The 12,775-nt window shown below is 32.2% G+C and overlaps 1 long non-coding RNA gene across 2 annotated transcripts in view; it reads right to left on the minus strand.

Annotated features, from left to right (window-relative positions):
* Positions 1-6: 6 nt before the first annotated feature.
* The window catches only part of LOC108764392 (uncharacterized), a 52,686-nt gene continuing 39,917 nt past the window's right edge, over positions 7-12,775 (minus strand). For both annotated transcript variants that reach the window (XR_001940274.1, XR_001940275.1), the window contains exons 2-3: positions 1,504-1,787; positions 7-78 (exon numbers count right to left, since the gene is read on the minus strand). This is a non-coding gene — a long non-coding RNA (uncharacterized LOC108764392). The remainder of the gene's footprint in view (positions 79-1,503; positions 1,788-12,775) is intronic.

Genomic DNA, 12,775 nt, shown 5'->3' on the forward strand with positions numbered 1-12,775 from the left:
ATTGCCCGCTGCCGAGGCCATCCCGCTTCTCGTGCATCTCAGGATGAGCAGTCAGCATCTTGACCATCTCACGCTGCTCTGAAGATTTAAATTAACTGTTGTTAATATCGTTCATTATCAATAAATAAGCCTTCAGTTAAATAAAGAGAAATTTGTTCTTGAAAGTAATATCGCAAATGTGAATTCAAATGTTTAATGGTAATATTAGAGAAAATAAAACTACAATAATAATAAAAAAAATAGTGTGTATTATATGAAATAAAAAAAACAAACAAAATAAAATAAAAGCATATATTTTAAATGGTTCTTTTCTTACATCTATAAACTTTTTTTATAGACAAAATGTCGCACTTTTATTTGTGATAATATTGAGGATAACCGCAAACATTCAAATTGGCTGAAATTATCGATTACTCAAACAGGAATCGAACTAGACAAAAATAATCAGATTCGACCTCGACTTAAATTTCGCAAGTGTGTTCGCGTCCTTATTCCGACATTTTTAACTATCAGACTACAGATTTATTTAAAACCCTAAAATTAGACACAAGACAAGAATTTCGTGAGATCCGTTGATAATTTCAAATCGCTGGCATTATATTCTTAAGAATACATACATGTAATAGTTCTTTAATTACAAAAGAGGCAACATATACGGAACGTCTCAAAATTCGAGATTAAGATACTATAGAAAGAAAGTTTTCGATAAATTAAGTAAAAAGTTATTTGTATATTTTACTTTAAACAATCTGAGATTAAGTTTCTAAGATCTAAGGATTTATAGCCAATTACAGACTAGATGGCTACCTGTGAATATTAATGAAAGCGCACTTATCATCGCTCACTAATACTATCACACTCATAGATAGCCATCTACGTTGTATGTAACTAGCTATTATTTATAAATCTTTATTATCTTAAAAATTTTTGTCTAAAATAACAATTACAAATAATTTTTTCACTTTATTTTTCAAGAACTTTATTGCTATAATATTTTGTCGCAAATTTTGGGACACTGTGTATACATCCTGAAAAATAACATTATTTGTAAAAAAAAACATATGCATATGCTACAGTTACAATATTTATAATTTGCAATTTTATTAATAAACTTTAATTTTAATTTTATGATAATATTCGACAATACCTGACATTATCTTGAAAAACATTTGTTGAAAACGATATCGTGTAAGTACTTTTTGTAATAAAATTTTATGTGTCCCTCAAGTGTGTATTTGACTGAATCTATGAAGTTCAGCATGTGGTGTACATAGAAATAATGCGTAATTTTACGATCAACTTATCTTTGAATATACCAAAAAAAACTTTTCGGCTCCCTCTCCTACCAAAAGATAATTCAAACAATAGAAAGTGATCGAAAATGATTACTGTCGATTACCAAAGCCAGTAGTGTTATCGGACTCGCGTAGTATTTCGTCGTACATATTCGTGTCGTCGGGATAGCACGTGCGTTACGCGATAAACCTAACAATGTATACTCACAGTCCGTACAATAGAGAGAAGGCTGCGTGTTGAAAGGCGAGCTGTAGCTGGGAGGGTGGTGACACCGGCTAGGTGCATACCTCAGCACCCGACTGTCGGGGACAGGATGCGTCGAGTCTGGGCTCTCTCGTCTTTGTCTCTCTCGCGTCGGGGTTGTTGTACCCTCTCCCAACTCCAATTTTTCTTCCCAGCCCCAACTGCCGAGCATCCTCCTCCGAAAATTCTCTTTTTAGGCGAACACTCGTCGTCTCCTCTTTAATTGTTTCGCGTCTCCACTGAATATTCTGTAAAGAATGAAAGGCGCTGGCTTTAAGGTTGACCATTGACGTAGCAACCGACTCTTCACTTTCTCTCCACCCTTCCCCATCCTGAGATTCAGTCGTTAACGTCTTTTTTTTCTTTCAAAGATTTTCGATAATCACACATGACGATATATGACATGGTTTTCGCCGAATCAGGACGTTTCGGTGAATTTAAGAGACTTTGTCCGCACGGAGAAAAATGTACAGTATTATACACTAGAATTCTAGTAAACTTTATGGAATTATCAAGTTCATATAGAGATACGTGCCTACTTGTGTAAAATTTTCTTTACATTTCTGGTAAATGAGATTGTCGTATGATAATCATTCTTACTTTATTGACAACAATTTTTTCTTTAGCATTGACAAAATATACTTTACTGCATAGTAAAGTATAAAAGTTCTGAGAGTTGTTTGTGCTCGTCAATCTTGAAAATAGTACGATTTATTTTACCGTAAGTATAATTTATCTTACTATAAGATAATAATCACTTGAAATGATGTACTGTAATCATAATGTACTTTTTATATTAAATCTTCGATATTTTTATTTTTAGGCAAATAAAATTTATCACAAATTCGGTAAAAATAGCCAGAATATTTTTACTAGTCTTGGAAGATATTTATCTCTAAATTATTTTTCTCCGTGTAGACGACGTTCTATCAAATTTTTGCTAAACAGAAATCTCCGAAAAATCTGTACATGGCTATTCCGTGCTAAAAATTTAAGAGACTTTGTCCGCACGGAGAAAAATGTACAGTATTATACACTAGAATTCTAGTAAACTTTATGGAATTATCAAGTTCATATAGAGATACGTGCCTACTTGTGTAAAATTTTCTTTACATTTCTGGTAAATGAGATTGTCGTATGATAATCATTCTTACTTTATTGACAACAATTTTTTCTTTAGCATTGACAAAATTTACTTTACTGCATAGTAAAATATAAAAATTCTGAGAGTTGTTTGTGCTCGTCAATCTTGAAAATAGTACAATTTACTTTACTGAAAGTATAATTTATCTTACTATAAGATAATAATCACTTGAAATGATGTACTATATAATCATAATGTACTTTTTATCTTATATCTCCGGTATTTTTACTTTTAAGCAAATAAAATTTATCATAAATTCGGTAAAAATAACCAGAATATTTTTACTAATCTCGTAAGGTATCCATCTCTAAATTATTTTTCTCCGTGCAGATATATTTGAGAAATATTTTTATAAATTCTTAAATTTTAAAATAACAATATCTGTACAATGAAAGAATTTTTCGACAGAAAAACGAATTCGATTTCGTATATTTAGAAAATAATTTTTTAATGATTTAACAACTTCATTATGATCATTATTTTCTGACCACGCGTTATAGTCGTTTAAACCGATTAGGCTGTGAAAGGTAAGAAAGAATAAAAGAAACAAATCCACCAACCGCAGTCAAACATTTTCCTCACTCTTTTCCTTGAGATACCTTCGTAGGAGAGCTTGACTGCGATTGGTCGACCAGTTCAAGTTTTTCGTGCGTCTTTGGATTTAAACTACGACCTTGAACAAGTTCGAACACGTATAAGCATATTTACGTGGTCTTCATTTATTGGAAGTGGAGAAACTCAGAGCGAGGAAAACATATGCGATGAAAGAAACAGTGAGGGCATCGTCAAAATGGACACTAATAAAATATGGAAAAGTTAAACAAAGTAATCGTATATTTTTTCAATACGTGATGTATTTCCGAAGCGAAAGAAAAAAGAACAGTCCCAGTGATTTTATCGCGATGAATGAATGACTAATAACGAATTCGGTCACTTGCATTATAGAGATTAGTGCATGTAGATTAGTGCATATAAAATCAGTGCATATTAAAAGCTACTATACATGAAATTAGCGAAGTTAAATGTAAAAGCATATAAATATATTTTAAACACGATTACATAATATTGATTTTGTCATGGTATTTAGCGGAATATAAGGTAAATGTGTTATTTCATTGTCTAAATTGATTACATGTTATACCTCTTAGATACTTTATATATAAAGCAGAATTTAACGCGTACTAATTCAGTGTAACGCAAACGTGGCGAATTCATCATAAAATGGCAGACGATATAAATCGAAAATGAATCGCAAATGGATCGAAGGAGAATTTGATATGAAATCGTTAAAGAATGCGAATAAGACAAACAAACGCATGAGATAAATGAAGAAGTGTAGAAAGATCCGAGACGAAGTGAGACGAGGTCGATCTCATGTCACGATTGTCGATCGGAAATCACGCGTAGCTGCGGTTACGCGCGTCCGTTTTCGACTACTACATTGCTCAACTACTTTTCAAACTTCGTTATCACTTTCAACGAATTCGTTAACTTGATTGTTCGATCACACGAAACTGTCAAATGTTGGCAAATTCAATTTATTCGAATATTTAGTCACATGTGAGCATTAAAGAATTTTAACAAGATAATTTAAAAATTATCAATAATCAGGGATTTTTATTTATTTTATAATTATAGAAAAAGGAAAATATTGGAATGGAAGATTATATTAATTATACGTCTTAGGTAAATTTATAAAAAATTAAAGACTTTTCGTAATGTGTGTATACGTGTGTGTGTGTGTGTGTGTAACTTTTCATAATTTTGCAATTCAGATGAAGCGCGAAAATATAAAAATAGACGATGTTTAACATATCCGATTTATACGATACTATTGATCAAGGTCAGTTAAATTTCGACTAACTTTTATGCTAGAAATACAAAGATCTGTTATTAGTCCAGAAAGCAATTCCTTTATTCTTAATACTGCATATTAACTGAGAATTTCTCCTCCCACTCTGCCTCCCTTTCCCTCTTTTATTTCTCCTTCTTTCCCTCGAGTCCATCCGATATTGCGGATAAAGGGACCAAGAGAGAATGAGTTTACTACTCCCTTGAGTCTGACTCACGACTCGTCCGACTCATCCGCCTATAGCCAGAAAGAGAATATGCTATTATGTATCGTGCCTGCTCGTTCATTCCTGTTATCCTCTCCCCGCGTCTCTTCTCCCTACCTAGGTACCCTTTCTTCGCGAGAGCGGGTGGTTGCAGACGCTTGTAGGTATGTAAGGGTGAGTGCATTACGAGCATCAAACTTTGAGAAACTTGACGGGAAGTCGTAAGATAATAACACGCGTCTTCTAATCTGCAGGCAATGAGAATGTGGATGAGAAACCTGTCGATCGACAACAGGCTTCCACTGCATACTGCAATCATCGTTAATTTTAGTTTTCGTCGTATCATGTATCTACGGTAATTAGATACAGCCATAGATTTTATATTTTTACGTCTCATAACGCAACCGTTGTTAATATTATATATATTTTATATTTTACAATATGTATAAGAGTTATTTAAAATTCGGTATTTTTCGTAGAGAGAGAGAGAGAGAGTATTTATCGTAAATTTTATATTTTATGTTTTGCACTATACGCAATCGCGATATAAATTTAATATTTTACATCTCGTAACAGAGTTATTATTAATTATGTATCATATATTTCATATAGTTATTATTAATCTGGTCATATTTCATAATATCGCTATTAATTTTACTCATAATATAGTAGTCAATCTAAATTTTGCACGTTATGAAGGAACACAATAAAATAATTAACAAAATATGTGAGTGTATCCAGTTTACAAAAATATCAAACAGATCAAAGCAATTTGCTAATCATTCATTAAAAAAAACTGGTCAAACTTTTTTGCAACCTTTAGCAAATGGCTTCTTTACAAGTGCGTTACCGCCAAATTGTACAAAAGCAGCACAAGAGATACAATATATTGGGATCCTGTCACACCAGCAGGGTTCCGTAATATTTCTAACAAAAATACAATACCCCGTCATATCGTCCTTGTTGTTTACCGAACGTTAAACAAGGATGACATGACACTCGAGGAGCACCCGAGTGAGAACGCATCCCTGAAATGAACTCCGTCCTTTCAAACAAATCAGATATGAAAGAAATGGCCTCAACCGCAAAGAAGCATCGTTTGAAAATTATATTTTTACTGCGTCGCTTGCATCAAAATATTTTATTGAAGATATAACCTGCAGAATACTTATTATATCGTCAGTCGTCGTAAAAATATCATTCAATAAAAATATGTATTATTCTCTAGATCGTTCGCCAGGATGTAGTTTTCTTTTAACATCGAATAGAAAACGAGAAATATTGGGGCAGTTGGCAAAGTACGTTGCAGAAAAAGAAAATAATCTACGACGTAGTATCCCCCATGATTCTATTGTTCGTCATAAATGGGGAATCCAAGGAAATTTTCTCTTCATGGAAATTTCTTTTGTAACTTATGCTTTAATTTTTTCTCTCACCTACTCATCAAAATGTAACGTATTTTATGTTAAGAAAACATCCTGTAATAACGGAATACAAATTCAATTATTAAGAGTATACAGTTCTTGGCTATAGAAGCGTAAATCAGACACCTGCCAGAACTGATGCTTGACGTGGTATTTCTACAATACGCCACTAAATCCTCAGATAGAAGGGCGGCGGATTTTGTGACCGTAACAATTCCCATTTTAGTGTACGAATACTGTCATTGTGTAGTTTCGACAGATTTCATACCTGCAGCACAGTTAAGAAGAAAAAACGGTTGATCTTTAATAGAACCTTACACGCATTGACATCTTAAGAGGCTATTCAATCGTATTAAAATCTGAATTTGTAAAGTTTTCACTAGAAAATTTGTTTGACTGCGTATTGTTTTTCTTCTCTTATAACTTTTTAATATGCCACATAAATTTTGAAAACTATCTCATCTTAATAAATTGACTTAATAAATTAATTAATATTGCACTTTAGAATTTTTTGCTTCAAATTAAATGAATGCGCACGTGTTTCAAAGATTATGTCTACATTTACTTTTTGTTATGTACAAAGTTAGATTTATTAAAAAATTACATATACATATATATAAACATTTTGATTTAATGTATATTATGATTAGACTGTGGATATTTATGCAAAATACTTAACTGAATATTAACCATATGACAGTTTTAGTAGCGATCGTTATTTGTTAAAGAGTTATTAAAAAGGTTGAGATTGCTATCTGTAAATATACAAAATATGCATTTTATGCAAAATATTCAGTTAAGTATTTTGCATAAATATCGCAGTCTAATTATGATATGTATGTAAACATATATATACATAAACATTTTTATTTCAATATTACAGATCATAAACATATATACTTTTTAATCTAAATAAGCACCAACTTCGACATAGCATGATTTTTACTTCAAATTAAATGAATGCGCGCGCGTTCCAAAGATTACATTTATTTTTTATTATGTATAAAGTTAAATTTATTAAAAAATTATATATATATATATATACATATATTCATATATATTTCGTAATATATACATATACATTCTATGATTATATCAAAAATATTAATAATTCATTTTCAATAGATGACAATGTCGTTCATTTTATATAGTCTACGTTTAATGACGTATCTTTTTTACATCAAAAATCTCGTGTATGACAAAAATAAAAAATTGCTAACACTTTTTATTTTTGTTTGTTCATTCAAAAAATATATACTGTATGCAAATAATAATTACTTGTTTCAAATATTTCAAAAGTTCAAATATCCACAAATCTATCATAAAATTTATCACAAGCATCAAATTTATTCAACATATATTCTGAATTTTATAAATTCGAATTGTTTATTATTTAAAGTTGCTCCTTCGATTAATTTTATAATATATAATTCTTTAAAAAATAATAATAATTTCTGTTTTTTAGTATATACTAATGAGTTTTTCTAAAATTTGTAATAAGTATATTTTAAGACTATTATCAAGAATATTCTTTATTAAAAATATCCGTTATTTAAAAGAAAGAAACTAAATAATCACTTTTCTTAGCAATAGAATATTTTTCCGTGTGTACAGCGTGGTTCTGTTTATACCTGTTTCTGAACCGTACTTTTCACAAAAAAGCAAAATAGTCAACCTGTGAATCATGCGTTAGTTCCTAGCATCCTTTAGGACAGGCCATAAAGAGATCCTACAGAATTCAACGATCCAATTCCAATATTCTCGAAGCATCCTTATCTTTATGAAATGACACACAACTATCAGTTTGTCAAGAAAAAATTTACAGGATTTTTAATAAATGATAATTTTTCCTTTTTCCTACATCCTATATAATTGACGTATAATAATATACAAAATTGTATAAATATAGGTATTAATTATGTTTTATTGTAAAGATTTTCTCGTGATATGAAACTCACAAAATTCTGTCAGATGTAATGATTACTGCACTGAGAAAAATTTCTGGTTAAAAATAAGCAAAGATTCTAATTACATCAATCAAAATTCTAATACTCAAAACACAAGAATTAATTTATACAATAAGCGAATCAAATGTATTTTAATTTAATAATCTCGATTCAAGTATTAAATTTACTAGGATTCAGAATATATTTATTGCCTTAATATATAATATATAAACTAGTATATATTTGTTATTGAACAAATTTAAATAATGCTTGTGATGAACTTATAACAGATTTGTGGATATGAACTTTTGAAATACTTGAAACAAATAATTCTTACTTGTGTATAGCATGTATTTTTCTGTGTGTAGGTATACCAGTATATACTTATCCCATTCGTTCACATATGTATATACAGGGTTGCCACAGAAAATAAATTCAAAAATTCCCTGACTTTTCTAGATTTTCCAGATGAAAATGGAAAACTTTCCAATATAAAATATGTAAATTTAACACATTTAAAGTCAAGAGTTGTAGAAAAGCTAATCCATATTATTAAAAGCAACGCAAAAAAGGCTTAGTAGCATACTAAAATTTTGGGTGCAAATTCAAGCCAACCAAAAAAAATTAGTATTGGAAAAAAGAATGTAGTTACAAAAAAGAGCGATCAAATAAAAAAAAACTGAATAAAATATAAATTTTAATTATTTTATTAAAATCGTTTAAAATGTGCAAATTTTGAACGTATTTCATTATAAACGTCACATATAATATAATATTAAAAAATGATAACAATTATTTAGAATAGGAGCAGTTTAAGGAAATTGTGAGTAAATTTCAAAATTCCAGACTTTTTTACATTTTCTCCTGACTTTTCTCGATTTTCCTGGTTTTCCAGGTCTGTGGCAACCCCGATATATCTACATACGCGAGAACGATATGAAATCGAACAATACGTTGAGCGGTAAATGCGCAATGAGGACGCGAAATGCCGCAGCGCATGTACGATTCCTTGAATCAAGCCGCAACTTTGTGGCGTATGCATAATACGTTCGTTCCATCGCGCCGCGCCGCGTCGCGGCCGCAAGGCCGGCACGAGTTTTCGTACGGCTGTAACTCGTTGCCGCCATGCGCGAACAACGCTCGCGCCTACATAAATACGGTGCGACTTCCGGCGTGTACCATAGATAATGGTATCGCCGGAATGCACGTCTCGTTGGAAAAATTACAGACACCGTTCTCCGTGACACGCACAATGCTGCCTTGCATTATCAATTACTAGCAAGATTTCTCGTAACTTTATCTGCGCGTACGATACAGAAAAGAAACGTATATTCAATTTATAATGTCAAATTATATTTAATTTTTGTTATATTAATAACTTCTATAGTTATTTTTAATCATTTCTATAAATCGCCACTGTTCCTATTCAATATGTCGTTAATTTAAAACAATGGCGTTAAACAACGCCGTTATACTTTAGTTAAATTAACTATTAATTGTTAAAGTAAAATAATATGTTAAATTTGACTTAAATTTAATTTATTATTTACTAAGTACATACGTCAATATTTACTTTCAAACTTTAATTAAAGAAATGGATTGATTTACATTTTGACACACACATGGAGGTTAAAAATAATAAAATGTTATTTAACTCAAGGGATTGCGTTACCAGCGCTCCTTTGAGTAATCAATCATCTAATAGTAACAGCAACCCCCGAGTAATAATACGAATCCCAACAACTATATGATTTTACGTTACGTTTTCTTTAGTGGAGATTTAGTTCAGATTGAATATACGGTAAAATCCACTCGATTCCAAAAACAACGTAATTTACGCAGATAAATTACGAAGACGCAAGAAGTGCACTTTTCAAATTTATGAACTCGACTTCTTGTCGACAGAAATTTTTGCGAATTTTGCAGAAAACGCGAGAAGTTAAAATGATAAAATGTGTTAAAAATTGCAGATTTTATAAAGCTATATTGAAAGTAGGACAAAGTATGACAAAGTATGAGAGTGAAGATGAAACGTTTCCGATCCTATTTTAAATCGCGACTCTAAAATTTCTTAAAGAGTCAAGTTACGTATCACCCTACTGGCAAATGTCTCTCTCTCCTCGTGCACATTTTATACTTTCTCCGCAGAATAAGGGCACTTTGATGGGATGTCGCGACGGGGAAAGTGACGCGTTGGGCGTATTAAGTGACATTTATAGTGATTTGAGTGAGGCATCGATGAATTTCCAGACTCATTACGGCGTGACATTGCCCTTTAACGTTCCGTCGTTACGTACACACTCGATTCACACATTGTATTCTTATGTGTGTGTGTACATATACTCGCGAGTGCATTTGTGTGTACAACTTCGCGTGCTAAGACAAAGAAGTAAGAGATAAGATTCGAGCATAGCAAATATTAAGTCGTTACCTCCAGGATTTTTATAATTCGCATCTAGCGGATTTTGTTAAGCCTGTCTAAATGAATAATTACTATAATAATTACTATAGTAGTAAAATATAAACAAAAGAGAGAGCAGGGCTTTAAAGTAATATATCTGCACACATATAAAATCCTTCCCTCATAAATCATTCAAAGATTTCTTGCAAATGCAATCGATGCGAAACCTATAGCAGCAAAAGTTTAGTTTATGTTTATGACATTTGCTGTGAGTTAATCAAGTTTTTATAATACCTTATATAAAGAAAGAAAAGGAATGCGCATGGTGATAGGAAACTAGTTCTAATGCCTTGAAACTGGAATCGAGCACAACTAAAACTTTGACGACGACGACGACGACTCGATACTTGCGATTACAAATCGCACGTGCGCGCCATTCATCGCCGATCTCGGCAGTGCTGAAAACGAAAGCGACCGTCTCCTAGAGATAATAGTCATTACTCGGAAGGGGAGTGTGCACTGTGCACTCGAGCCGTGGCCGCATGCGAAGTAGCCGCAAATTATTCACGCTTGTACGCACGTACACACACACACGTGTCTATGTAACACAAAAGCGGAGGCTCTTAAGGGCCGCTTTGTAGCACACAAATCGCAATCGAGTTACACGCGAGTTTCTTCCATAAACAGATTGACCGATGCCCAGCAGTAGCACATTGCACGCTCGCATCGTTGACGTAGCAAAACGAGAGAGAGAGAGGGAGAAGAAAATGAGAAAGAAAAAGAGAGAGGGAGCACACAAAACGTTGACCGAGTGTTACATATGTTAGCGAATCGTGTGTCACGTATTGCACACAGCTGCGGTGTATATTTCTTCGCGTGATATACCGGCTGTCTGTCGAAACATATCTCTCGAACATCAAGTTACGCCTGATATATATCGCAAATTATAAGTATATCAAAAAGAATTTTAACGCCAAATATTTCTGCCTTCTCAGAAAATTCGTGGAATACGTAATTGAAGATTGATGAGAACTTCCAACGGAGAGATAAGTGTCATTCCCTCGTGTCTTCATAGTACAAGAAAATTTGTCCTCCCTTTATATTCGTTGCTATCTCACTGGACAAATCTTTGTTAAAATAACGAGCAAATTAACTAAGAAGCGAGGGAACTTTTTAGATACATTGCAAGATCGTTCCCGAAGACGAATAATAGCACTGTCCTAATCTTCGTGAGGTTTATCACGAAGCATGGAAAGCAGTTGCATGGAAAAGCAGACGTGCGTGCACGCACACCCGTAAACAACACGCGCGGTAGCATATGAAGGATCGCATGTAACGGATTTCAAAACAACGAAACACATTGGACGCAAGTTTAGCGCCTGGAATAATGACGTGCTATGAAGAAATAAAATTCACACGCTTGCACAACCGCAAATGCACCCAACAGTAACGCTCACATCGTTCGCAAAAGTCGCGAAAGAGAAAAAAAAGTTTTTCTCTATTATTCGATTCTTTAGAGTAAAAATATTTACAACACAATTGTCAAAAGTGTGTCGAGAAAATGTAGAATAATGTTGTATACAAAATCTTTTGATTTCGAAGATGTCCCGTTTTGCGCGTTCTCTAATCTCGATAATTCTATTCTTACACATTTAAAGAAAGAACAGTACGAACAGACTAAAAATGATAGAAAACCTTGACTACTTATTATGAATTTATAAAAATAAATAAATAAATTATAATAAACACTAAGAAAGCAAGCATAAGTATAACGTTAATTGTTTGCAGCAAATATGATAATAGAAATAAGATAAAATAGTTGTATTAATTATTTATATAGTTGGACTGAAAAAGAAATTATTTGACTAAATTAATTTAATTTGTATTTTTTTCTTTCGTTAGAGTAATTATGTATTTAAGTCAAATACAGACCGATATTCATAGTCAGTTCTTATATGTATATATATATAAGTCTGTTAAGTAGTCTTTTAAATACAATCTTAAAATGCCATACTTAATCAGAGTCGCATCTTAAACATTATTTAAGACATTCTTAAAATAAGAACTGATCGTGAATACGGCTATAATATAAGTTTGCCTTATATACATACATTCGTCATTGAAAGAAATAAAGACGAACTTAATAAAGTAATTAAATCAAATGAACAAATTTTTTTCTCAATGTAATCGCTCTTTCGAACGGATCCTTCCGTTCTATGTACTTTAAACTACTTATATATTTCTGTAATGTGGGGGGGGGGGGG

Source organism: Trachymyrmex cornetzi, unplaced genomic scaffold (assembly GCF_001594075.2).
Source record: "Trachymyrmex cornetzi isolate Tcor2-1 unplaced genomic scaffold, Tcor1.1 scaffold416, whole genome shotgun sequence".
NCBI classification, from domain to species: domain Eukaryota; kingdom Metazoa; phylum Arthropoda; class Insecta; order Hymenoptera; family Formicidae; genus Trachymyrmex; species Trachymyrmex cornetzi.